Raw genomic sequence first — 27214 nt, 5'->3', positions numbered from 1 at the left:
GGACTGAAGACCACAACAACAACAACAACAACATGCCTAGAGCGACCACTGTCACCAGTGCACCATACACAGATCTCCTAAAAAATCACCTGCGGCTTGCAAACAAATCAAAGCGACGTGGATTGCTGTCAGCAGGTGTCCTTTTGCAACATGACAATGCTGGGCCCCACACTGCCCGTACAACAGTTGCAACAATCACAGATCTGCGTTTTGAGTGTCTTCCTCATCCACCATGCTCACCAGACCTTGCCCCAAGTGATTTCCGTGTGTTTGGACCACTTAAAGACGCAATGGGAGGAAAGAAGTTCCGTTCTGATGAAGAGGTACGCCACGCGGTGCATGAGTGGTTGCGCGGACTACCAAAAGAATTTTTTTTTCTAATGGAATTTATGCACTTTGTAAGCGCTGGAGGACTTGCATTGATTGTGGGGGAGATTATGTTGAAAAGTGATACAAGTTTGTACCACTTCTGCACAATAAATAATATTTAAAAAAATGTTTAAGGTTTTCATTTTACTCACCATCGGAATAGAGTTTTTGCGAGCCAGTATAGCCGTCCCCGTGGGTCGGAAAGTATCTTATCACGGCCTATTGAAAGGTGTCGGCCTTAAAGTACTCCATCAAAAGTAACCGCCCAGTTCTGTGTAATCTAAAACTGACTACTTGATGAAATAACAGGCGGACGATTTAGTATAGAATGAGACGGTGAGTATTGTGTTGTCCAGCAGAGAGCAGTAACAGCAGAATGGATTGGTCGGCAGACCTCAGTAACTTCGAATGTGGAGTAGTCATTGGGTGTCAAATGAGTAATAAACATATCGGGGACATTTCGTTCTAAAGCTGCCCGTGAAGTGAAGAACAGGGACAGTTGATCATTGTGGGGGGTGATTGCACAAAATTGCATGAAATGAGCGGAAAGAATCGCTCGCGAGTTTCAAAGTGCCACCAGCAGTATAGCTAGCACATTCGCTGAGCGTAGGGAGGTGATAAGGATGGGGCGCAGTGTTCGAGTAGCTCCTCATGAGTTACGCATTTGTACAGTCGGTGCTAAGCGGAGCCAGAGGTACTGTAAAGAGCGACGCCGCTGCACTGTGGACGCCTGGAAACAAGTGATATGCAGTCGTGAATCACGCTGTACCCTGTGACACCCCGAAGGAAGGCTTTTGGCTGGCGAATGCCTGGAGAACATTAGCTGCCACCACGGGTAGTGCCAACAGTTAAGGACGGAGGAGTTACTCTTTCGTGGTTAGTGTGTGGTCCCCGTATTGCGGCAAGGAAACTCTAAATGCAGGAGGGTATGGACCCATTTCACAAGACTGTACTGCGTACAGTATAGGAAGAGTTCGGAGACGATGTTTACAGAGGGGAAAAAAAAATGTTTCCACTGTTTAAAAGTCCATAACTGGCAAACTAACTGACGGAATTCTCTCATCTTTGGTAGTGTAATAGTTTGTAGTTCCGGCAATCGCCACACAAGCGTTGTATTGCGTTGTTTTGTTTTGTTTTGTTTTGTCAGATGACAGTTGCCAGATAGTCAGTGTTTTGTTCTTAGTTGCATATAGTTATTCGAGTAAACATGGCTGGCGCAAGGCTTACATTCGATGAAAGGAAGTCAGTTTTGAAGTGGTATTTTAAGTACGAAAACATTAGTGAGGTTCAACGGCAATGGCGAAATGAGTATCAAACAGAGCCACCGACACGTTTAACGATTCGTCGCATTCGAGACCAATTTGAAGCCGATGGCTGTGTTAACGATGCACACAAACAACGATCCGGACGACCTGTAATAGTAACAAGTCCAGCTAACTCCCGTCGTGTGTTACAACATTTCACTCGCTCACCACAGAAGTCTGTGAGACAGTGTGCCCGTGAAACGCGTCGACGTTATCGAATATATTGCTTCCCCCTACTTATACCTCCCGAGGAGATCACGAATGTAAAATTAGAGAGATTCGAGCGCGCACAGAGGCTTTCCGGCTATCGTTCTTCCCGCGGACCATACGCGACTGGAACAGGAACAGGAAAGGGAGGTAATGACAGTGGCACGTAAAGTGCCCTCCGCCACACACCGTTGGGTGGCTTGCAGAGTATAAATGTAGATGTAGATGAAACTGGAGTCACTCAAGTGTTCGGCGAATTTTGAAGACAGTAAAGTGGAAGTGCTACATCCCAGGATTGCTATACGCAATGAACGAGGACGACCCAGATCGCACAATGGAGTACTGCGAGTAGTTTACTAACATGGTGCGCAACGATGAAGATTTTGCAGAGATGATTGTGTGGTCTGAGGAGGCACAGTTCAAACTCAATGGTACAGTAACTCGCCACAATTGCATCTACTGGGCCGCCGAAAATCCGAACGTCCATGTAGACAAAGCTGTGAATTTGCCAGGAGTAAATGTGTGGTCTGGGTTGTCTTACCGGGGCTTGATTGGGCCATTCTTCATTGACGGCACAGTTACCGGTGAGGTGTAAAAAAAAATGGTTCAAATGGCTCTGAGCACTATGCGACTTAAGTTCTGAGGTCATCAGTCGCCTAGAACTTAGAACTAATTAAACCTAACTAACCTAAGGACATCACACACATCCATGCCCGAGTCAGGATTCGAACCTGCGACCGTAGCGGTCGCTCGGTTCCAGACTGTAGTGCCTAGAACCGCACTGCCACTCCGGCCGGCCGGTGAGGTGTACCTTCAGAAGATTCAGACATCCATTTTACCTGCCATCCGAGACTTTCAACAAGATGGTGCCCCACCCCACTACCAAAATCGTGTTAGGGCGTATCTCGCCGAAAATCTACCAGGAAGATGGATAGGCCGTAGAGGTGTTGTTGAGTATCCACCACGTTCCGTAGATCTAACTCCTCTGGACTTTTACCTGTGGGGAACACTAAAGGACGTCGTTTATCGACAAAGGTCACGCAGATTGGATGAACTTCGAGAATCCATCATACATTCATGTGCAAATATCCAACTGAACACGTTGCAGTCAGTAGTTCGTGCTGCAGTTCGGGGGCATCGTTTGTGTGTGGATGTTAATGGTGACCTTTTCGAACACCTACAGTGATGAAACTTCCTGGCAGATTAAAATTGTGTGCCGGACCGAGACTCGAACTCGGCACCTTTGCCTTTCGCGGGCAATTGCTCTGCCATCTGAGGTACCCAAGCACGACTCACGCCCCGTCCTCATAGCTTTACTTCCGCCAGTACCTCGTCTCCTACTTTCCAAACTTCACAGAAGCTCTCCTGCGAACCTTGAACTTTGGAAAGTAGGAGACGAGGTACTGGTGGAGGTAAATCTGTGAGGACGGGGCGTGAGTCGTGCTTGGGTAGCTCAGATGGTAGAGCACTTGCCTGCGAAAGGCAAAGGTGTCGAGTTCGAGTCTCGGTCCGGCACACAGTTTTAATCTGCCAGGAAGTTTCATATCAGCGCACACTCCGCTGCAGAGTGAAAATCTCATCCTACAGTGATATCTTTAAGTTGAACTTTCAGCTACACTTTCACCAAAAATGAGACAACTCCGTCAATTAGTTGGCAAGTTATGGACTTTTAAACAGTGGATACATTTTTTTGGACCCTTCTGTATTTATATCAGCATGACAATGAACTCTGCAATGAAGGATCTTTGGGGCAGTGATTTGTGGACATTGTTCAAATGCACTGGCCTGTCCAGAGTCCCGAGGGGGGGGGGGGTGGTGGGGGGAGTTTCCAGGAAACGGAACTCTGCGGGAGAGGGCGGCCGAGCACGGATTGCTGCGGAATGAAGAGGGCGGCGATTGCCCGGCGCCTGGGGCTGCGTGGGCGACAATGAAAGGGGGGTGTGAGGGGGCAGCTAACGAAGATAGCGGCCGCCTGTGCCCGACGTGGCAGCGCCCTCGTCGTCGACCCCCTGCCGCGCCGCCCTTGGCCTGTTTCCACGGCGTGTGGGCGGCGTGGGCGGCGGAAGCCGTTTCTCACCCGCGATCGCTTGCCGGGCGCCCACGTGCTGCCCGCCACAGCTCTCTCCTGCCCTCTTTCTCCCTCTGGCGCTCGTCCACTTTCCATACCGAGTTTTCACGGTATGATGTATCTGCTGTGATGTGTTCAAGCCTGATACGTACTTGGAACTCTCCGATACCGATGAATTACGAAATTTTTATTTGTAACTGAAATGTATGACTGTTCATATTCTATGTGATTCGGTGCTTCCCAAGTAACTGATATAGGCCATCTGCTGTTCCTAATCTACACTACTGGCCATTAAAATCGCTACACCAAGAAGAAATGCAGATAATAAACGGGTATTCATTGGACAAATATATTATACTAGAACTGACATGTGATTACATTTTCACGCAATTTGGGTGCATAGATCCGGAGAAATCAGTACCCAGAACAACCACCCCTGGCCGTAATAACGGCCTTGTTACGCCTGGGCATTGAGTCAAACAGAGCTTGGATGGCGTGTACAAGTACAGCTGCCCATGCAGCTTCAACACGATACCACAGTTCATCGAGAGTAGTGACTAGCGTATTCTGACGAGGCAGTTGCTCGGCCACCATTGACCAGACGTTTTAAATTGGTGAGAGATCTGGAGAATATGCTGGCCAAGGCAGCAGTCGAGCATTTTCTGTATCCAGAAAGGCCCGTACAGGACCTGCAACATCCGGTCGTGCGTTATTCTGCTGAAATGTAGGGTTTCGCAGGGATCGAATGAAGGGCAGAGCCACGGGTCGTAACGCATCTGAAATTTAACGTCCACTGTTCAAAGTGCCGTCAATGCGAACAAGAGGTGACCGAGACTTGTAACCAATGGCACCCCATACCATCACGCTGGGTGATACGCCAGTATGGCGATGACGAATACACGCTTCCAATGTGCGTTCACCGCGATAACGCCAAACACGGATGCGACCATCATTATGCTGTAAACAGAACCTGGATTCATCCGACAAAATGACGTTTTGCCATTCGTGCACCCAGGTTTGTCGTTGAGTACACCATCGCAGGCGCTCCTGTCTGTGATGCAGCGTCAAGGGTAACCGCAGCCATGGTCTCCGAGCTGATAGTCCGTGCTGATGCAAACGTCGTCGAATTGTTCGTGCAGATGGTTGTTGTCTTGCAAACGTCCCCATCTGTTGACTCAGGGATCGATACATGGCTGCACGATCCGTTACATCCAAGCGGATAAGATGCCTGTCATCTCGACTGCTAATGATGCGAGGCTGTTGAGATTCAGCACGGCGTTCCGTATTATCCTCCTGAAGCCACCGATTCCATATTCTGCTAACAGTCATTGGATCTCGACCAACGAGAGCAGCAATGTCGCGATACGATAAACCGCAATCGCGATAGGCTAGAATCCGACCTTTATCAAAGTCGGAAACGTGATGGTACGCATTTCTCCTCCTTACACGAGACATCACAACAACGTTTCACCAGGCAACGCCGGTCAACTGCTGTTTGTGTATGAGAAATCGGATGGAAACGTTCCTCATCTCAGCACGTTGTAGGTGTCACCACCGGCGCCAACCTTGTGTGAATGCTCTGAAAAGCTAATCATTTGCATATCACAGCATCTTTCTTCCTGTCGGTTAAATTTCGTGTCTGTAGCACGTCATCTTCGTGGTGTAGTAATTTTAATGGCCAGTAGTGTATATACACGGAAAAAATAATTAATGCAGAGTGCTGAAATTTTGGGAATACATCTGCCTAAGTAACATAGTTAAGTGATTAACATTGGAAGATCACACGTTAATGTAAGTGCTAGATGAACCATTGCAAATGTGATATGCTGGTACATTAATAAGAGGTGAAATCGCCAGAACATTGAATGCAAGAATGCGAACGTGGATGAATTGTGTTGTACAGATGCCAGATGTCGGTTTGTGATGTGGAATTCCATGCCTCTTGCACTTTGTCGGTCAATACAGCGACGGTTAATACTGGTTGTGAATGACGCTTTTATTGTCTTCCTATTTGTCCCATATGCGCTCGACTGCAGACAGATTTGGTGTTTGACAAGGTCAAGGCAACATGTCGACACTCTGCATGTGTACATGGGCGAGCGTTATACTGTTGGAAAACATCCCCTGGAATGCTGTTGGTGAATGGCAGCGCAACAGGTCGAATCAACAGATTGACGTACAATTTTGCAATCAGGGTGCGTGGTATAACCACGATAGTGCCCCAGCTTTTATACAGAGGGGACCAAAAAAATGTACCCACTGTTTCAAAGTCCATAACTTGCAAACTAATTGACGGAGTTGTCTCATTTTTGGTGAAAGTGTAGCTTAAAGTCCAACTTAGAGATATCACTGTAGGTGTTCGAAATGGTCACCATTAACATCCTCAAACTAACGATGCCGCCGAACTGCAGCACGAACTACTGACTGCAACGTGTTCAGTTGGATATTTGCACATGAATGTACGATTGATTCCCGAAGTTCATCCAGTATGCGTGGCTTTTGTCGATAAACGACGTCCTTTAGTGTTCCCCACAGGTAAAAGTCCACATGAGTTAGGTCTGGGGAAGGTGGTGGATACTCCACAGCACCTCTACGGCCTATCCATCTTCCTGGTAGATTTTCGTCGAGATACGCCCTAACACGATTTTGGTAGTGGGCTGGGGAACCATCTTGTTGAAGGTAAACTCTTCCGTCTCCATACAAGTCTCGGATGGCAGGTAAAATGGATGCCTGAAGCTTCCGTAGGTACACCTCACCGGTAACTGTGCCGTCAAAGAAGAATGGCCCAATCAATCCCCGGTAAGACAACCCACACCACACATTTACTCCTGGCAAATTCACGGCTTCGTCTACATGGACGTTCGGATTTTCGTCGGCCCAGTAGATGCAATTGTGGCAATTTGGTTCAAATGGTTCAAATTGCTCTGAGCACTATGGGACTTAACTGCTGAGGTCATCAGTCCCCTAGAACTTAGAACTACTTAAACCTAACTAACCTAAGGACATCACACACATCCATGCCCGAGGCAGGATTCGAACCTGCGACAGTAGCGGTCGCGGAGTTCCAGACTGTAGCGCCTTGAGCCGCTCGGCCAATCCGGCCGGCTGTGGCGAATTACTGTACCATTGAGTTTGAACTGTGCCTCATCAGACCACACAATCATCTCTGCAAACTCTTCATCGTTGCGCACCATGTAAGTAATCCACTCGCAGTACTCCATTCTACGATCTGGGTCGTCCTCGTTCATTGCGTGTAGCAATCGTGGGATGTAGCACTTCCACTCTGCTGTCTTCAAAATTCACCGAACACTTGAGCGACACACTCCAGTTTCACGGGCACACTGTGGTGAGCGAGTGAATTATTGTAACACACGACGGGAGTTAGTTGGACTTCTTACTATCACAGGTCGTCCAGATCGTTGTTTGTGTACATCTTTAACACAGCTTTCGGCTTCAAATTTGTCTCGAATGAGACGAATCGTTAAACGTGTCGGTGGCTCTGTTTGATACTCACTTCGCCATTGCAATTGAACCTCATTAATGTTTTCGTACTTAAAATACCACTTCAAAACTGACTTCCTTTCATCGAATGTAAGCCTTGCGCCAGCCATGTTTACTCGGGTAACTAGGTGCAACTAAGAACAATATACTATCTGGCGACTGTCATCTGACAAAACAAAACAACGCAATACAACGCTTGTGTGGCGATTGCCGGAACTACAAACTATTACACTACCAAAGATGAGACAACTGCGTCAATTAGTTTGCCAGTTATGGACTTTTAAACAGTGGATACATTTTTTTTGACCCCTCTTTGTGAAACCGCACCCTAGACCATAACTCCAGGTGTAGCTCCAGTGCGTTTAGCACACAGACAGCGTCTTTGCAGACCATTTCTAACAAACTCTGTCACTGAAGCAGAGCTGGATTTCATCGGAAAACACACGATACCTCCACCCTGTCCTCCAATGAGCTCTCGCTTGACAGCACTGAAGTCACAAACGAAAGTGGTTTGGGGTCAGTGGAATGCACACTACAGGGTACCTGGCTCGGAGATGTCCTTGAAGTAACAGATTTGCAACAGTTCGTTGTGTGACTGTGATGCCTACTGCTGCACAAAGTGCAGCTGCAGATGCAGTACGATGCGACACAGCCATACGGCGAACGCGATGGTCTTCCCTCCCAGTAATGCCACGTGGCCGTTCGGAGCCCGGTCTTCTTCCGATCGTAAATTGCAGCGACCACGGCTGCCAGCAGTCATGTACAGTGGCTACATTCCTGCCAAGTCTTTCTGCAGTTCACAGAAGGAACATCCAGCTTCTCATAGCCCCATTAGACGACCTCGTTGAAACTCTGTGAGGCGTCTTTGTCACCTCAAAGGTATTCTTGACTAAATCTCCACGTCCAATCTCAAAGGTAATTAACGTTCACGAGCGTTACAGCGTGTTATTAAAGCTTAGTGGCGCTGCTGGCGCCACTCTTATGCGACTCGCGCTAAATTGGGGTTGGGTTGGGTTGTTTTTGGGGAGGAGACCAAACAGCGAGGTCATCGGTCTCATCGGATTAGGGAAGGATGGGGAAGGAAGTCGGACGTGTCCTTTTCAAAAGGAACCACCCCGGCATTTGCCTGAAGAGATTTAGGGAAATCACGGAAAACTTAAAATCAGGATGGCCGGACGCGGGACTGAACCGTCGTCCTCCCGAATGCGCTAAATTGGAGCAGACACCATCTTTCAGATGTAGAAGCACACCTACCAAGTTTTGTTTATGACGCAGAACTCATTCTCGGTGTTGTCATTTTTTTTCCGGCAACTTGAGCAGCCACCTCAGATTTTTTGCAGATGATGCTTTCACTTACGGTCTTGTTAGGTCATCAGAACATAAAAACTAATCATAAAATGATACACACAACATACGTCTGTGGTGCGAAAAATGGCAATTGATTATAAATAAGGAAAAGTGTGAGGGCATCAACATGAGTACTAAAATGAATCCGTTAAATTTCGATTACACGATAAATGACACAAATCTAAAGGCTGCAAATTCAGCTAAATACCTAGGGATTACAGTTACGAACAACTTAAACTGGACCGATCACATAGAAAATGTTGAGGGGAAGACGAACCGAAGACCGCGTTTTATTAGCAGAACACTTAGCAGATGCAACAAAACCACTAAAGAGCCTGCCTGCATTATGCTTGTTCGTCCTCTGCTAGTGTACTGCTGTACAGTATGGGGTCTTTACCAGATAGGATTGACGGAAGACATCGGAAAAGTTCAAATAAAGATAGTCTGTCTTCCATTATCGAGATATATGGGACACAATGCCACAGATATGATACGCGAGTTGCGGTGCAATCATTTTTTAAAAAAAATGGTTCAAATGGTTCTGAGCACTATGGGACTTAACATCTGTGGTCATCAGTCCCCTAGAACTTAGAACTACTTAAACCTAACTAACCTAAGGACATCACACACATCCATGCCCGAGGCAGGATTCGAACCTGCGACCGTAGCAGTCGCGCGGTTCCGGACTGCTAGACCACCGCGGCCGGCAATCATTAAAACATAAGGTATTCTTCCTTTTCAGGAACTTTCTGTCACCAACTTCCTGTCCAGAAGGAAAAATATTTTGTTGACAACTACCTACATATTGAGAAACAATCATAGTCACACAGGAAGAGAAATCAGAGATTGAGTGTTTCTTTTTCCCGCGCGCTCTTCGAAAGCAGAATGTTAAAGAAATTATGTGAAAGTTGCTCGATGAATTCTCTGCCAGACAGTTAAGTGTCAATTGCAGAGTAGTCATGCAGAGGGGCGTTCAATAAGTAAAGCTACACATTTTTCTGAAAGCAAGTTTCTTTTATTCAGGGCTACAATACACCATATTACTCCACACTCCTTTGGTTACAAAACCCTATTTTTCTAAATAGACCCCTTCAATGCGACGGCCTTACGTCACCTTACCGGGAGGGCCTGTATACCAGCATGCTACCTAACACTATACCAGCTCGTGGTCCAGTGGCTAGCGTTGCTACCTGTGGATCACGGGGTACCGTGTTCGATTCCCGGCCGGTTTGGAGATTTTCTCTGACCGGGGACTGGGTGACTGAGTTGTCCTCAGCATTCCACCACCATTAGTAAAAGTGGCTAGATTGGACTGTGTACAGATTGGGAATTTGTACGAGCGCTGATGACCGCGCACTTGAGTGCCCCACAAACCAATCATCATCATCATCATCATCATCCAGTCGATGTCGGAGCCAATCTCTCGCTACATCAATACTCTCCCCGTATCCACGTACTGATTCCCGCGGAGTGCATCCTTCACTGGGCAAAACAGATGGAAATCGGAAGGTGTGCGATTCGGGCTGCAGGGTGGATGAGGAGGAACAGTCCAATGAAGTTTTGTGAGCTCCACGGGGGTGTGCGGACTTTTGTGGGGCCTTGCGTTGTCTTGGAGAAATAGAAGTTCGTCCGCATTTTTGTGGCAACGAACACGCTCAAGTCGTTTCTTCAGTTTCACAGCTGTGTGCGACCTCGTTGCGACGACCACAGAGGCCACGCCCGACGACCCACCGAGCTTTTATTCTCTGCTGGGTCTCGGTAGACATTCTGCTACCACCTATGAATATCAGCGATGTTCTGGTTTTCTGTCAAAAGAAAGTCACAGACAGCTCTGTGCTTGAATCCCACCTCTAGTACAGATGGCATTTTGAAGGGTACGTATAACGCCACCACCTACAGAAAATACATGAAACTGTAGGAGCTGAAGCGGGGATACTCCACGATGTTGTTGTTGTTGTGGTCTTCAGTCCTGAGACTGGTTTGATGCAGCTCTCCATGCTACTCTATCCCGTGCAAGCTTCTTCATCTCCCAGTACCTACTGCAACCTACATCCTTCTGAATCTGCTTAGTGTATTCATCTCTTGGTCTCCCCCTACGATTTTTACCCTCCACGCTGCCCTCCAATACTAAATTGGTAATCCCTTGATGCCTCAGAACATGTCCTACCAACCGGTCCCTTCTTCTGGTCAGCCGGCCGAAGTGGCCGTGCGGTTAAAGGCGCTGCAGTCTGGAACCGCAAGACCGCTACGGTCGCAGGTTCGAATCCTGCCTCGGGCATGGATGTTTGTGATGTCCTTAGGTTAGTTAGGTTTAACTAGTTCTAAGTTCTAGGGGACTAATGACCTCAGCAGTTGAGTCCCATAGTGCTCAGAGCCATTTTTTGAACCTTCTTCTGGTCAAGTTGTGCCACAAACTCCTCTTCTCCCCAATCCTATTCAGTACCTCCTCATTAGTTATGTGATCTACCCATGTAAACTTCAACATTCTTCTGTAGCACCACATTTCGAAAGCTTCTATTCTCTTCTTGTCCAAACTATTTACCGTCCATGTTTCACTTCCATACATGGCTACACTCCATACAAATACATTCAGAAATGACTTCCTGACACTTAAATCTATACTCGATGTTAACAAATTTCTCTTCTTCAGAAACGCTTTCCTTCCCATTGCCAGTCTACATTTTATATCCTCTCTACTTCGACCATCATCAGTTATTTTGCTCCCCAAATAGCAAAACTCCTTTACTACTTTAAGAGTCTCATTTCCTAATCTAATACCCTCAACATCACCCGACTTAATTCGAGTACATTCCATTATCCTCGTTTTGCTTTTGTTGAAGTTCATCTTACATCCACCCTTCAAGACACCATCCATTCCGTTCAACTGCTCTTCCAAGTCCTTTGCTGTCTCTGACAGAATTACAATGTCATCGGCGAACCTCAAAGTTTTTATTTCTTCTCCATGGATTTTAATACCTACTCCTAATTTTTCATTTGTTTCCTTTACTGCTTGCTCAATATACAGATTGAATAGCATCGGGGAGAGGCTACAACCCTGTCTCACTCCTTTCCCAACCACTGCTTCCCTTTCATGCCCCTCGACCCTTATAACTGCCATCTGGTTTCTGTACAAATTGTAAATAGCCTTTCGCTCCCTGTATTTTACCCCTGCCACCTTTAGAATTTGAAAGAGAGTATTCCAGTTAACATTGTCAAAAGCTTTCTCTAAGTCTACAAATGCTAGAAACGTAGGTTTGCCTTTCCTTAATCTTTCTTCTAAGATAAGTCGTAAGGTCAGTATTGCCTCACGTGTTCCAGTATTTCTACGGAATCCAAACTGATCTTCCCCGAGATCGGCTTCTACCAGTTTTTCCATTCGTTTGTAAAAAATTCGCGTTAGTATTTTGCAGCCGTGGCTTATTAAACTGATAGTTCGGTAATTTTCACATCTGTCAACACCTGCTTTCTTTGGGATTGGAATTATTATATTCTTCTGGAAGTCTGAGGGTATTTCGCCTGTTTCATACATCTTGCTCACCAGATGGTAGAGATTTGTCAGGACTGGCTCTCCCAAGGCCGCCAGTAGTTCCAATGGAATGTTGTCTACTCCGGGGGCCTTGTTTCGACTCATGTCTTTCACTGCTCTGTCAAACTCTTCACGCAGTATCGTATCTCCCATTTCATCTTCATCTACATCCTCTTCCATTTCCATAATATTGTCCTCAAGTACATCGCCCTTGTATAGACCCTCTATATACTCCTTCCACCTTTCTGCTTTTCCTTCTTTGCTTAGAACTGGGTTTCCACCTGAGCTCTTGATATTCATACAAGTGGTTCTCTTATCTCCAAAGGTCTCTTTAATTTTCCTGTAGGCAGTATCTATCTTACCCCTAGTAAGATAAGCCTCTACATCCTTACATTTGTCCTCTAGCCATCCCTGCTTAGCCATTTTGCACTTCCTGTCGATCTCATTTTTGAGACGTTTGTATTCCTTTTTGCCTGCTTCATTTACTGCATTTTTATATTTTCTCCTTTCATCAATTACATTCAATATTTCTTCTGTTACCCAAGGATTTCTATTAGCCCTCGTCTTTTTACCTATTTGATCCTCTGCTGCCTTCACTACTTCATCCCTCAAAGCTACCCATTCTTCTTCTACTGTATTTCTTTCCCCCATTCCTGTCAATTGTTCCCTTATGCTCTCCCTGAAACTCTGTACAACCTCTGGTTCTTTCAGTTTATCCAGGTCCCATCTCCTTAAATTAGCACCTTTTTGCAGTTTCTTCAGTTTTCATCTACAGGTCATAACCAATAGATTGTGGTCAGAGTCCACATCTGCCCCTGGAAATGTCTTACAATTTAAAACCTGGTTCCTAAATCTCTGTCTTAGCATTATATAATCTATCTGATACCTTTTAGTATCTCCAGGGTTCTGCCATGTATACAACCTTCTTTCATGATTCTTAAACCAAGTGTTAGCTATGATTAAGTTGTGCTCTGTGCAATATTCTACCAGGCGGCTTCCTCTTTCATTTCTTAGCCCCAATCCATATTCACCTACTACGTTTCCTTCTCTCCCTTTTCCTACACTCGAATTCCAGTCACCCATGACTATTAAATTTTCGTCTCCCTTCTGAATAATTTCTTTTATTGCATCATAGATTTCTTCAATTTCTTCGTCATCTGCAGAGCTAGTTGGCATATAAACTTGTACTACTGTAGTAGGTGTGGGCTTCGTATCTATCTTGGCCACAATAATGCGTTCACTAAGCTGTTTGTAGTAGCTTACCCGCGTTCCGATTTTCCTATTCATTACTAAAGCTACTCCTGCATTACCCCTATTTGACTTTGTGTTTATAACCCTGTAGTCACCTGACCAGAAGTCTTGTTCCTCCTGCCACCGAACTTCACTAATTCCCACTATATCTAACTGTAACCTACCCATTCCCCTTTTCAAATTTTCTAACCTACCTGCCCGATTAAGGGACCTGACATTCCACGCTCCGATCCGTAGAACGCCAGTTTTCTTTCTCCTGATAACGACATCCTCTTGAGTAGCCCCCGCCCGGAGATCCGAATGGGGGACTACACTCCTGGAAATGGAAAAAAGAACACATTGACACCGGTGTGTCAGACCCACCATACTTGCTCCGGACACTGCGAGAGGGCTGTACAAGCAATGATCACACGCACGGCACAGCGGACACACCAGGAACCGCGGTGTTGGCCGTCGAATGGCGCTAGCTGCGCAGCATTTGTGCACCGCCGCCGTCAGTGTCAGCCAGTTTGCCGTGGCATACGGAGCTCCATCGCAGTCTTTAACACTGGTAGCATGCCGCGACAGCGTGGACGTGAACCGTATGTGCAGTTGACGGACTTCGAGCGAGGGCGTATAGTGGGCATGCGGGAGGCCGGGTGGACGTACCGCCGAATTGCTCAACACGTGGGGCGTGAGGTCTCCACAGTACATCGATGTTGTCGCCAGTGGTCGGCGGAAGGTGCACGTGCCCGTCGACCTGGGACCGGACCGCAGCGACGCACGGATGCACGCCAAGACCGTAGGATCCTACGCAGTGCCGTAGGGGACCGCACCGCCACTTCCCAGCAAATTAGGGACACTGTTGCTCCTGGGGTATCGGCGAGGACCATTCGCAACCGTCTCCATGAAGCTGGGCTACGGTCCCGCACACCGTTAGGCCGTCTTCCGCTCACGCCCCAACATCGTGCAGCCCGCCTCCAGTGGTGTCGCGACAGGCGTGAATGGAGGGACGAATGGAGACGTGTCGTCTTCAGCGATGAGAGTCGCTTCTGCCTTGGTGCCAATGATGGTCGTATGCGTGTTTGGCGCCGTGCAGGTGAGCGCCACAATCAGGACTGCATACGACCGAGGCACACAGGGCCAACACCCGGCATCATGGTGTGGGGAGCGATCTCCTACACTGGCCGTACACCACTGGTGATCGTCGAGGGGACACTGAATAGTGCACGGTACATCCAAACCGTCATCGAACCCATCGTTCTACCAATCCTAGACCGGCAAGGGAACTTGCTGTTCCAACAGGACAATGCACGTCCGCATGTATCCCGTGCCACCCAACGTGCTCTAGAAGGTGTAAGTCAACTACCCTGGCCAGCAAGATCTCCGGATCTGTCCCCCATTGAGCATGTTTGGGTCTGGATGAAGCGTCGTCTCACGCGGTCTGCACGTCCAGCACGAACGCTGGTCCAACTGAGGCGCCAGGTGGAAATGGCATGGCAAGCCGTTCCACAGGACTACATCCAGCATCTCTACGATCGTCTCCATGGGAGAATAGCAGCCTGCATTGCTGCGAAAGGTGGATATACACTGTACTAGTGCCGACATTGTGCATGCTCTGTTGCCTGTGTCTATGTGCCTGTGGTTCTGTCAGTGTGATCATGTGATGTATCTGACCCCAGGAATGTGTCAATAAAGTTTCCCCTTCCTGGGACAATGAATTCACGGTGTTCTTATTTCAATTCCCAGGAGTGTAATAATAGAGTATCAGAACCTAATAAAAACGCCAATGCTACGAAAAAAAATTGGAAGTGCTAAGAAGCGAACCACTGCCCCAAACAAAAACTCATTATCGTTCAGAGAGGCTACTCATTATGCTAAACCAGGGGTCTCCAAACTACGACCTGCGCGAGCCGGCAAGCTGGCCCGCGTTAGCCGGCCGGACACCCCCGGTATCCGGCCCGCCAAATATTTGATGTGCTACCTACACTGCCAAAAATTGAGTTTCGAGTCCTATCGCGACCAGTAGACCGCGACATTGGCTCTGCTACTCGCTACAAGACTACATAACTAAACTTATTGTTGCGCCGCTTGAAATAACAATGCGTTGACATACTCTACCTCTGTTACGTCTTGCAGTAATAGTGTTGCTAACAATGATTTTGAGATTTCGTTAACTTTGCAGGACCCTTTCGTGAAGAATGTGCAGTGACATACTTTTTTGGCGGTGAAATTCGCCAAAATAAAATACGCCAGAATTTCGGTCAGGTACGTCCACCAATCAAAATTATGTAATTAAATAAAAATCGTAGTTCGTTTCAGTGCTAGCTATTCCCACAACCTCAGATTTTTGCGATTTCATCTTTTCTTTAGCCTTACATTACAGTGATTATGGAGTGCTAGGGTGCTTTAATCCCACTAGTTAGATCTTTGCCCTTATGACTTCGTGGAGGAGTCAATGTGGCCCGCGGACTAAAAGGTTTGGAGACCCCTGCGCTAAACCAACAAGACGTCTTTTTGTATTTAACCATATTGTGTTACCCCCTGCTATAAACGTTAATCGTAGATGATTATGTTACTAATTGAAATTTAATTATAAGAAATTATACCAAGGACAATGCGTTTTGGGTGGCTCTTCAATGTGTCGCTGTCTTCAAATAGCCTATTCTCATAATACGCAAGTCACAATAATTCTTTTGCCACGAATATGATGTTTCTCATTATTTTATTGGAACAAATCACACAACTAACAACTTGTTTTCCAGTGATTCTCAATTTGATGGTGCTCAGAAGCGGCATATATACATATAGGCTTGAAATGAATGCCAATATGGCGCCTCACAACTCTGTACTGAAGGGAGACGGCGTGCTTGTGACGTAGGTGGCGTTGTGCCATCTCATTGGTCAACACTCAGAATACCTGACATGCCAGATATTGTTCTGCACGTTCGGAAAGACTCCCGAACGTGCTATTCCACGCTATGACGTCAGAAACTCGGCAAGCTCGACGCTCAACGTTCAGATGCACGGTCCGTGTGCCGACGGCTCAGGGTGGAACCACTGCCTTACATGAATTGGAGAGCTGTTCCTGCGCAGCTTGAAGTGCAGAATCCGGCTCTGGAGCCGTTTCCATGTGTTTCCACGGATCCCGGCCACCTTACCTCCGGCAGAGCTGCAGGGCTGGCCGACGTCCAAAACGGGGCCGTCTGCTGCTGCTGCTGCGCCTCGCGTTTACATGCGGAATCGCGCTGTTTGGGAGACGGCCGGCCCGCCACGCCACTACAGCACCGCCCACTGACCCACTTCCCGAGTCTCGCATCGCCCGTTCCTCGCCTGTCGTCCATCTGCATCTACGCTGAATGTGGGCCAATCGCCAGCAGTCGTTCAATATGTATACTGCAGGGGCTGTATGCCGTTCGACCAGACAGTTAAAGAAGACTTTGCACGTCAAAGCCGACCGATTACGTACTGCGATTTTGTTTGAATCTTTCGTGGCAACGCGTCATTGTCGCCGCAGTTCTAGGTGACTAGGGCTCTCAGGTAGCTCTTAGGGCATCCTTTTGTAGTGACAGGTAGAACAGAGAACTTCAACAAATACACATCGGAGACCAGAGGACTTCTACGAGCTGCTGTGTGCCCGTACGCCTCAGCATCGTTAGCTTGGCGGAAACGCGTCTATGACCTGCGTCTCTAATGTCGGATACCATGTCATCTTCTGCACCTCTAAAGAAAGTACACTGGGCGAGGTGGCGCAGTGGTTAGCACTGCAAGAGGTCCATGACTAAGGAATTTATTGCTAGTGCACTCGAGCAGATGTAACTTCAAACCTAACTAACGTAAGGACAACACACGCATCCATGCCCGAGGCAGGATTCGAACCTGCGACCGTAGCGGTCGCGCGGTTCCAGACTGTAGCGCCTAGAACCGCTCGGCCACTCCGGCCGGCCAGCAGCAGCAGTAGTAGTAGTAGTAGCTCGCAGTCGGCCGGTTGGGCCAGTCTCGGAGAGCGATGGCGGTGCCTGAGCGATGTAGTATAAAGTAAAACCAAGAACTACTATTCATAGCCGCGTGCATATGTAACTTGTAACAACTGATTTTGTACTATTGTTATATCAGGTCCCATGTAAATGTTTTTAAAAATCTTTTAATAATAATCTTTCTTATTAAATTAAGTTTTGACAGTCATTCATATGAATTTAAAAATTTTACTAATTTCTCCTATCCATGGTCATCACAATTATCGTAAGGAAAAATGAATTCTTTCTTTTACACATGACAAATCTAGCGGTCAGCATTGCACTGGGCTGTGCCAGAAAAATTTCTTATAGGAGCAGATATATACGCGTTATCCGGCGACTTCATTGAGGTAAGAATTTTCAATTTATTCAGAATGATCTTTCAGGGCCTTGACGCAGCATTGCTGACGTCCAGGTTTACCAGTTTAGGTTCACACTCAGTTAATTATTGAAAGGTTATATATGAGTCACAATTTTATTGACTGGTTAGTCTATTATTCCGAGGTTACGGAAGTAAACTGTTGGGAGGTTACAGGACATTGGATTCGCAATTCGGAGGACGGCGGTTGAAACCCACGTCCGGCCATCCTGATTTAGATCTTCCGTGATTTCCTTAAATCGCTTCAGGTATCGTTCCTTTGAGAATCAACCAACGAACGTAAGAAACTAACTTGTAGGACCACTTCGTTGTCCATCTGTCTGACTGTCTGTCCGACTGTTCAAAACCGTTTCTCTCAGGAGCAGGAAGACGAATCACGTTGAAATTTGTCCTATACTAAGATCTATAATCACTTGACGGTGTAATAAATGTAAGCTTCTAAGTCAACGCAACCAAAAGATACAGTGCATATTTCGATACCCGCAAACTCAGTCATCGAAAGCTACAGGGTACCCCCTGTTGGTCTATAATCATGATATTTGGCAAGAAGAAAGGTTTCATAGTACAAGTAAAAGGAAAAGTGCGAAATTGTTAATTTCTAATTACATCACACGAACAAAAAATCTTTTTTGCGGAATTTTTAATCCGATTATTTGTCTGTCCTTCCATCTGTTAAGACCACTTTTACCTCACGAAGGGGTCGACATATCAAGTTGAAATTTACGTCACATACTGACGTACAGACGAATGGAAAAACTGGTATAAGCCGATCTCGGGGAAGATCAGTTTGGATTCCGTAGAAATGTTGGAACACGTGAGACAATACTGACCCTACGACTTATCTTAGAAAATAGATTAAGGAAAGGCAAACCTACATTTCTAGCATTTGCAGACTTAGAGAAGGCTTTTGACAATGCTGACTGGAATACTCTCTTTCAAATTCTGAAGGTGGCAGGGGCAAAATACAGGGAGCACAAGGCTATTTACAATTTCTACAGAAACCAGATGGCAATTGTACGATTTCAGGAGCATGAAAGGGAAGCAGTGGTTGGGAAGGTAAAGAGACAGGGTTGTAGCCTATCCCCGATGTTATTCAATCTGTATATTGAGCAAACAGTAAAGGAAACAAAAGAAAAATTCGGAGTAGTAATTAAAATCCATGGAGAAGAAATAAAAAACTTTGAGGTTCGCCGATGACATTGTAATTCTGTCAGAGACAGCAAAGGACTTGGAAGAGCAGCTGAACGGAATGGACAGTGTCTTGAAAGGAGGATATGAGATGAACGTCAACAAAAGCTAAACAAGGATATTGGAATGTAGTCAAATTAAATCGGGTGATGCTGCGGGAATTAGATTAGGAAATGAGACACTTAAAGTAGTAAAGGAGTTTTGCTATTTGGGGAGCAAAATAACTGATGATGGTCGAAGTAGAGAAGATATAAAAGGTAGACTGGCAATGGCAAGGAAAGCGTTTCTGAAGAAGAGAAATTTGTTAACATCGAGTATAGATTTAAGTGTCAGGAAGTCATTTCTTTAAGTATTTGTGTGGAGTGTAGCCATGTATGGAAGTGAAACGTGGACGATAAATAGTTTGGACGAGAAGAGAATAGAAGTTTTCGAAATGTGGTGCTACAGAAGAATGCTGAAGATTAGATGGGTAGATCACATAACTAATGAGGAGGTATTGAATAGAATTGGAGAGAAGGGAAATTTGTGGCACAACTTGACTAGAAGAAGGGATCGGTTGGTAGGCCATATTCTGAGGCATCAAGGGATTACCAATTTAGTATTGGAGGGCAGCGTGGAGGGTAAAAATCGTAAAGGGAGACCAAGAGGTGAATACACTAAACAGATTCAGAAGGATGTAGGCTGCAGTAGGTACTGGGGGATGAAGAAGCTTGCACAGGATAGAGTAGGATGGAGAGCTGCATCAAACCAGTCTCTGGACTGAAGACTACAAAAACAACAACAACTGAGTTGTATAGTCCTTTGGCGGTGTACGAATGTTGAGTTTCTACTTCAATGCAGTACCTAAAGACTGGAAAATTGCTCAGGTCACACCAATACCCAAAAAGGGAAATAGGAGTAATCCGCTGAATTACAGACCTATATCACTAACGTCGATTTGCAGTAGGGGTTTGGAACATATACTGTATTCGAACATTATGAAGTACCTCGAAGACAACGATTTATTGACACATTGTCAGCACGGTTTCAGAAAATATCGTTCTTGTGAAACACAACTAGCTCTTCATACTCATGAAGTAATAAGTGCTATCGACAGGGGATGTCAAATTGATTCCATATCTTTAGATTTCCAGAAGGCGTTCGACACCGTTCCTCACAAGCGTCTTCTAATCAAACTGCGTGCCAACGGAGTATCGCCTCAGTTGTGCGACTGGATTCGTGATTTCCTATCAGAAGGATCACAGTTCGTAGTATCACACTGAAAGTCATCGAGTAACACGGAAATAATATCCGGCGTTCCACAAGGAAGTGTTACAGGCCGTCTATTGTTCCTAACCTATATTAACCACATAAGAGACAATCTCAGTAGCCGTCTTCGATTGTTTGCAGACGATGCTGTCGTTTACCGTCTTGTGAAGTCATCAGATGATCAAAACGAATTACAAAATGACTTAGATAAGATATCTGTATGGTGCGAAAAGTGGCAATTCACCCTGAATAAGGAAAAGTGAGAAGTTATTCGCACAAGTACTAAAAGAAATCAGCTAAATTTCGATTACGCGATAAGTCACACAAATCTGAAGACTGTAAATTCAATCAAGTACTTAGGGATTACAATTACAAATAACCTAAATTGAAACGATCATATAGATAATGTTGTGGGTAGAGCCAACCAAAGATTGCAATTCATTGGCAGAACACTTAGTAGGTGCAATAGGTCTACTAAAGAGACTGCTTACACCACGCTTGTCCGCCCTATTCTGGAGTATTGCTGTGCTGTGTGGGATCCGCATCAGGTGGGACTGACGGATGCCAGCGAAAAAGTACAAAGAAGGGCAGCTCGTTTTGTATTATAGCGAAATAGGGGAGATAGTGTCACAGACATGATACGTGATTTGGAGTGGCAATCACTAAAACAAAGGCGTTTTTCGTTGCGACGGGATCTTCTCATGAAATTTGAATCACCAGTTTTCTCTTCCGATTGTGAATACATTCTGTTGGCAACCACCTACATAGGGAGAAATGATCATCACGATAAAATAAGAGAAATCAGGGCTCGCACAGAAAAATTTAAGAGCTCCTTTTTCCCGCGTGCGTGGCAACGGCCTTGCCACAGTGGATACACCGGTTCCCGTGAGATCACCGAAGTTAAGCGCTGTCGGGCGTGGCCGGCACTTGGATGGGTGACCATCCAGCCGCCATGCGCTGTTGCCATTTTTCGGGGTGCACTCAGCCTCGTGATGCCAATTAAGGAGCTACTCGACCGAATAGTAGCGGCTCTGGTCATAGAAAACCATCATAAAGACCGGGAGAGCGGTGTGCTGACCACACGCCCATCCTATCCGCATCCTCAGCTAAGGATGACACGGCGGTCGGATGGTCCCGATGGGCCACTTGTGGCCTGAAGACGGAGTGCTTTTTTCCCGCGTGCCGTTCGAGAGTGGAACGGTAGAGAGACAGCTTGAAGGTAGTTCACTGAACCCTCTGCCAGGCACTTTATCGTGAATAGAGTAATCACTCACTCATTAAAATCTGTAAGGTATTTCCTTTTCAGTAAAATCATGATATTTGGGAAGAAGAAAGGTTTCAGAGTACAGCAGATAATGGAAAAGACCAGAAATTTGTTAATTTTTATTGTATCACACGAAAAAAATATTTCTCTTGTTACTTGTAATACGACTTCAAATCTGAAATTAAAACAGTCCCGAAACTCTTGGGATGCATGGGAACGATATGTTGCCAATGACGATAACACGAAAAAATTCTCGAGAGACTCTATTCCCGGAACAGATGAACTGTCTGTATACATAAATAAGTTTGTACGGATGTTTTTCAGATACCGTTTTCTTTTTTGCATAAGAATTTAAAAAAAACTCTGGGTTGCCGTGTTTTCTTTTACACAGTTTTAGTTAAGCGATTTCAAGAACAATCATTCCTTTTTTTTTTTTGCAACAGACCTTAAAGAAGTTTTGACACCTTAATTCCAGAATTAAGTTGAAAACTAAACAATATTTTAGCATTCTCGTCAGAACTTGTTTTCAATGTGTTCCATTTGGTTGTGTGTTCATAATCATTTTTGAATATTGAGATAACAGTTCTTAGTGGAATTCCGTCGAGTTACGTTAATGGAAATAGAAAGTATGCTTCATCAACTATTTTTTTAAAATGTATCTTTGTATGAGACGTTCCTTTCTGCGTAGTAATTGCAAGTTGTTTGAGGCGTGCTGCGGCTCACGTTGGTGCTGTTTGTTAGTTTTCGCCCTCTGTTGCAGGCCTGACAGTATCGTTCAGTTGGCATGGTTGTCTTCTCGTGTTGACTGGCGCCACGCGGTTTCGCAAGCGGTGCCTGTCCGCAAGTGGCAGCAGCGGCGGTTATCGATATGTAGCAACTGTTGCCCTACCTTTCGGGCGACGTCGTTGTTTTGGCGGGTCGTGTGAGTGGGTCAGTTCGGTCGGGGACTCAGGAGGAGCCAGGTCCGTGCAGTGCCAGAACAGGCTGGGACCGCTGGCGGCACACATGGACTACCAGGTGGAAGGGCACGAGGGTGAACGACCTCGTCGTAAGTCGGATCCAGCAAGCTTTGAGTTGAGTGCATTTCAATCCAAGTAGAGAAACCTCCACCACTGTCATATCTCGCGATTCTCCAGTGACTTGGGTTCGTGTTGCTACTCTTAGTGTCGCCGAGGCGAAGAGCAGCGAGTGGAGTGCTTGGGGAAAGCGGTGGCAGTGATTCCTTTCTCGTTCCGGGCGCTCTAAACACAGTATTCTGGGGATGTAGTGCAGACAGACGATTCCGGCTTTGGCGTATTGTTTCATCGTTGCATTTGGTTTATCGGCCGTCACGTAGCTTCAGCAAGATTATCATTAGTCATTCGTTAGACTGCCACTAGTCTGAGTTACCATCTTCTGAAGAGAATACAACTCTTGGCTGCCTATTGCATCGCTCACGAAAGTGTCTGTTGCCGGACCATCTGGATCAGTTGCTTGTTTTTTTAATTAACTTTTGCTATTGTATTTGTTGTTTTACAGCAGGTTTCAAATTTTTTTTTAATTTATTGCCATTCTTGGCGTGCAAGGCCTTCAGCCGTGATTGTGGCCATTTGCCTCAAAATTCTAATTTGGTATTTGTTTAGCAGTAAGCCTTAAAACCTTATTTGCTGCCATTTCTGGGGCCTGATGCCTTCTGCTGTGTTTCTGGCGACTTGCCTTTAATACTTCAATACCTGTAATTGTCAGTTGCAGCGAGTTTTAAACAATCCTTAATTTATTCCCATTCCTGGCGTCTAAGACCTTCTTCCCAGATCACAGTGGCTTGCTTTAAAACATTATCTGCTATATCTGTATTTAATGATGATTTGCTAAATTGTAACTCACTGAAAACACTATTATTTACACAATTGTTTATTCCTTCATTAATAACTTGTGGTATTTTATTATTCATTGTTAAGTTCAAAATGGTTCAAATGGCTCTGAGCACTATGGGACTTAACATCTGAGGTCATCAGTCCCCTAGAAGTTAGAACTACTTATACCTAACTAACCTATGGACATCACACACATCCATGCCCGAGGCAGGATTAGAACCTGCGATCGTAGCAGTCGCGCGGTTCCAGAGTGTAGCGCCTAGAACCGCTCGGCCTATTGTTAAGTTTGGAATTACTGGTTTAAAATAAATTGTAACTGTAAAAGGCAACCAATAGCAACTGACTACGGTCCCGTCCACAATCGTAACTGAATCCTGCCTTCCCTTGACTACCAAGTTTCATTGTTATCCGAATTCCCGTAGTAAGAGGCAGCTGGAAGTAAACAGACAGAAATCCGTAAACAGAGAACTATTAAGAAAACAACCAGTTTCGAGTACTGCCGGGTAAATCCGGACGTTATAAGGGGCACTCAAATGAAAACGAGATAGGTGGAAAAGTAACTGTTTATTATTTCAAAAGTAATCGCCCTAACTGTTAATACTTTTATCCCTCTGTGAAACAAAACGGCCAATACCTTCATGGACCTCTTCGTCCGAAGCAAATGGACGGCTACGAATGTCTTTCCTCAGCGCCTCAAAAATATGGAAATCGCATGGGGAGAGATCAGAACTGTATGGAAGATGTTAAGGGCTTCCCAATGAAACTTCTGTAGCATAGTCGAAACAACCTTGGAAACACAGGGCCCACCCATGATCTCAATCTATTGAAGGACTTCCATGTCAGCCATCCATCGTCGTAACCAGGTGTTCATGACTCTTTTTGTAGCCAGAGGTTGGAGGTCCTTAGCTTTCCACAACTTTAACCGTCTATTTCATCTGTGGTTGTAAGTACATGTGATATTCTGAGAAAGCTCTTTCTGAATTTTAGTCTTCGCACTCCATTTCATATCCGTGTGATGCATATCTTCTGCTCCATTTTTTTCCTTTCCCTGTTCGCAGCCATTTCTCTCAGAACGTAACGTGGAGCCACTGCTGCCAGGTGGTAAACTCACACAGAGTAGATTTTCAACAGTATGTAATAAATTTTCATTTGTAGTTGAGAGCCACTTCCACTTCTCACTAAAGTTATACCAAACAGGAATAGCACAGTGCCATTCCAGAAGTTCGAACTGTATCAGCTTGACTAGACCACTATGAACCAGTCAGTTTTCTAAGGAAATTGTTTATGGCGAGAACTTTCAATGTGTTCATGGAAGCTATAGGTAAGAGATCTGTTGAGTGTCAGTCCTATGCATTTTGGAATATCACATTGTTCTAGTTCAGCCCTTGAGCAGACTACCTTTTATTTGACAGTGGCTTCCCACTTCCTCAAATGGAGAGCACATTCTCTTGTCTTACATGAATTTGGTTTAAGCTGTTTTGCACTGTAGTATCTTGACAGTCCTTCAAGAACATTAGTGATTGTGTTTTCCATATCATCAGGATATAAGAAACTCCGTTATTTGGGGGGGGGGGGGAGGGGGGGGCTTTGTTGGTCATCTGTTGTTCAAATATACACTGAAGCGCCAAAGAAACTGGTATAGGCATGCGTACTCAAATGCAGAGATATGTAAACAGGCAGAATACGGCGCTGCGGTCGGCAAAGTCTATATAAGACAAAGTATCTGGCGCAGTTGTTAGATCGGTTACTGCTGCTACAGTAGCATGTTATCAAAAATTAAATTTAGTTTGAATGCGGTGTTATAGTCGGCGCACGAGTTATTGGACACAGCATCTCCGAGGTAGCGATGAAGTTGGGATTTTCCCGTATGACCATTTGACGAGTGTGGAGTGAATATCAGGGTACCAGTAAAACATCAAATCTCCATTATCGCTGCGGCCGGAAAAAGATCCTGCAAGAAAGGATCCAACGCCAACTGAGGAGAATCGTTCAACGTGACAGAAGTGCAACCCTCCCGCAAACTGCTGGAGATTTCCAAGTTGGGAAGTCAAGTATCAGCGTGCGGACCATTCAACGAAACATAATCGATATCGATTTTCGGAGCCGAACGCCTACTCGTGTACCCTTGCTGACTGCACGACACAAAGATTTTTGCCTCGTCTGGGCCCTTCAACACCGACATACGACTGTTGCTAACTGGAAACATGTTGCCTGATCGGACGAGTCTAGTTTCAAATTTTATCGAGCAAATGGAAGTGTACGGGTATGGAGACAACCTCATGAATCCATGGACCCTGCATGTCAGCAGGGAACTGTTCGAGCTGGTGGAGGCTCTGTAATGGGTGTGGGGCATGAGCAGTTGGGGTGGTGTGGGGCCCCCTGACATGTGCAGGTACGACTCTGACAGGTGACACGTATGTAAGCATCCTGTCTTAATCCCTGCATCCATTCATGTCCATTGTGCATTCCGATGGACTTGAGCAATTCCAACAGAACAATGCGACACCCGACACGTTCACAATTGCTACAATGTGGCTCCAGGAACACTCTTCTGAGTTTAACCACTTCCGCTGGCCACCAAACACCCCCAGACATGAACATTATAGAGCACATCCGGGATGCCTTGCAACGTGCTGTTCAGAAGAGATCTCCTCCTCCTCGTACTCTTACGGATTTATGGACAGCCAAGCAGGATTCATAGTGTCAGTTCCCTCCAGCACTACTTCAGACGTTAGTCGAGTCTATGACACTCTGTGTTGTGACACTTCTGCGTGCTCGCGGGAGCCCTACACGATTAGGCAGGTGTACCAGTTTATTTGGTTCTTCGGTGTATATTGAACACGACTGAAGTCAGTACACTTGCTTGACGAAGACCGTTCTCCTGCAGCCTCCATCGGCTGTGCCGTCCTTGAAAGTCGACGTAGAACCTACGATTCTGAAAAAGAATGGCGATGAACCTGATTCCATTCTAGTTCTTGGTCAGGATGTGAAGCTTAGTTGACAGTGTTAGACGGTGTCGTAGGCTGTTGATAGGTCGACAAATACCACTCTAGTCACCTTACAAATTTTGAAACCGTGTTATATGAATTGCCTGAGATTCAGAATTTTTTCAGATTTTGCCAGGACGAAATCCAGCTTGCCGAGGTATAAGTAACATTACAGGCAGAAGGCGATTTAAGATTAAATTTTCTTGCAGTTTGTAGCGATGACACAGTACTGGAACTGATCATAAGTGCTTCGGATTGCCCCCCCCCCCCGCCCCCCTTTTGCCAGGTTTCAGCAAGACAACTATTCGGTTCCTCTGGCATATCTTTGGAATTTATATATATGCTCATACAGTTGTTGAAGAGCCGGAGGATCCATTTATTTGTTGTTAGGTGAAAATTCTTAATTTGGTCTCTCGGAACATCATCCAAGTGAAACGTTCCCTTTCTCGTGTATTGAGATAATCGAATGAAAGTTTCTCCATAAGCGACACTATAAAGCATAGCGAAGTATACAATGTTTACTGTAATTTGAAAATCGCTACGAGAAAGTATGCTACAATGACGATGGCGTAGTATTTATTTTTAAATGCACAGGTAGTGCCAGCCAGTTGATCAATTTAGAGTTTACATTTTCATTTACCTCAGATCCACTATCGTCTGAAATAATTAAATATGAGGCTGTATCAAGCCTGTGAGTATGTCGGTTGCCTTCATTGTTCAGTGATGC

General features: G+C 45.7%; 1 protein-coding gene and 1 pseudogene across 1 annotated transcript in view; one reads left to right on the top strand and one right to left on the bottom strand.

Annotated features, from left to right (window-relative positions):
* LOC126194955 (apoptosis-resistant E3 ubiquitin protein ligase 1) overlaps positions 1-27214 on the bottom strand; it is a 476952-nt gene that overhangs the window by 201740 nt on the left and 247998 nt on the right. The gene's annotated exons all lie outside the window — the stretch shown is intronic.
* LOC126196059 (5S ribosomal RNA) lies at positions 21233-21349 on the top strand (annotated as a pseudogene).

This window comes from Schistocerca nitens, chromosome 7 (assembly GCF_023898315.1).
Source record: "Schistocerca nitens isolate TAMUIC-IGC-003100 chromosome 7, iqSchNite1.1, whole genome shotgun sequence".
NCBI classification, from domain to species: domain Eukaryota; kingdom Metazoa; phylum Arthropoda; class Insecta; order Orthoptera; family Acrididae; genus Schistocerca; species Schistocerca nitens.
This window is presented reverse-complemented; position numbering and strand designations above follow the sequence as displayed.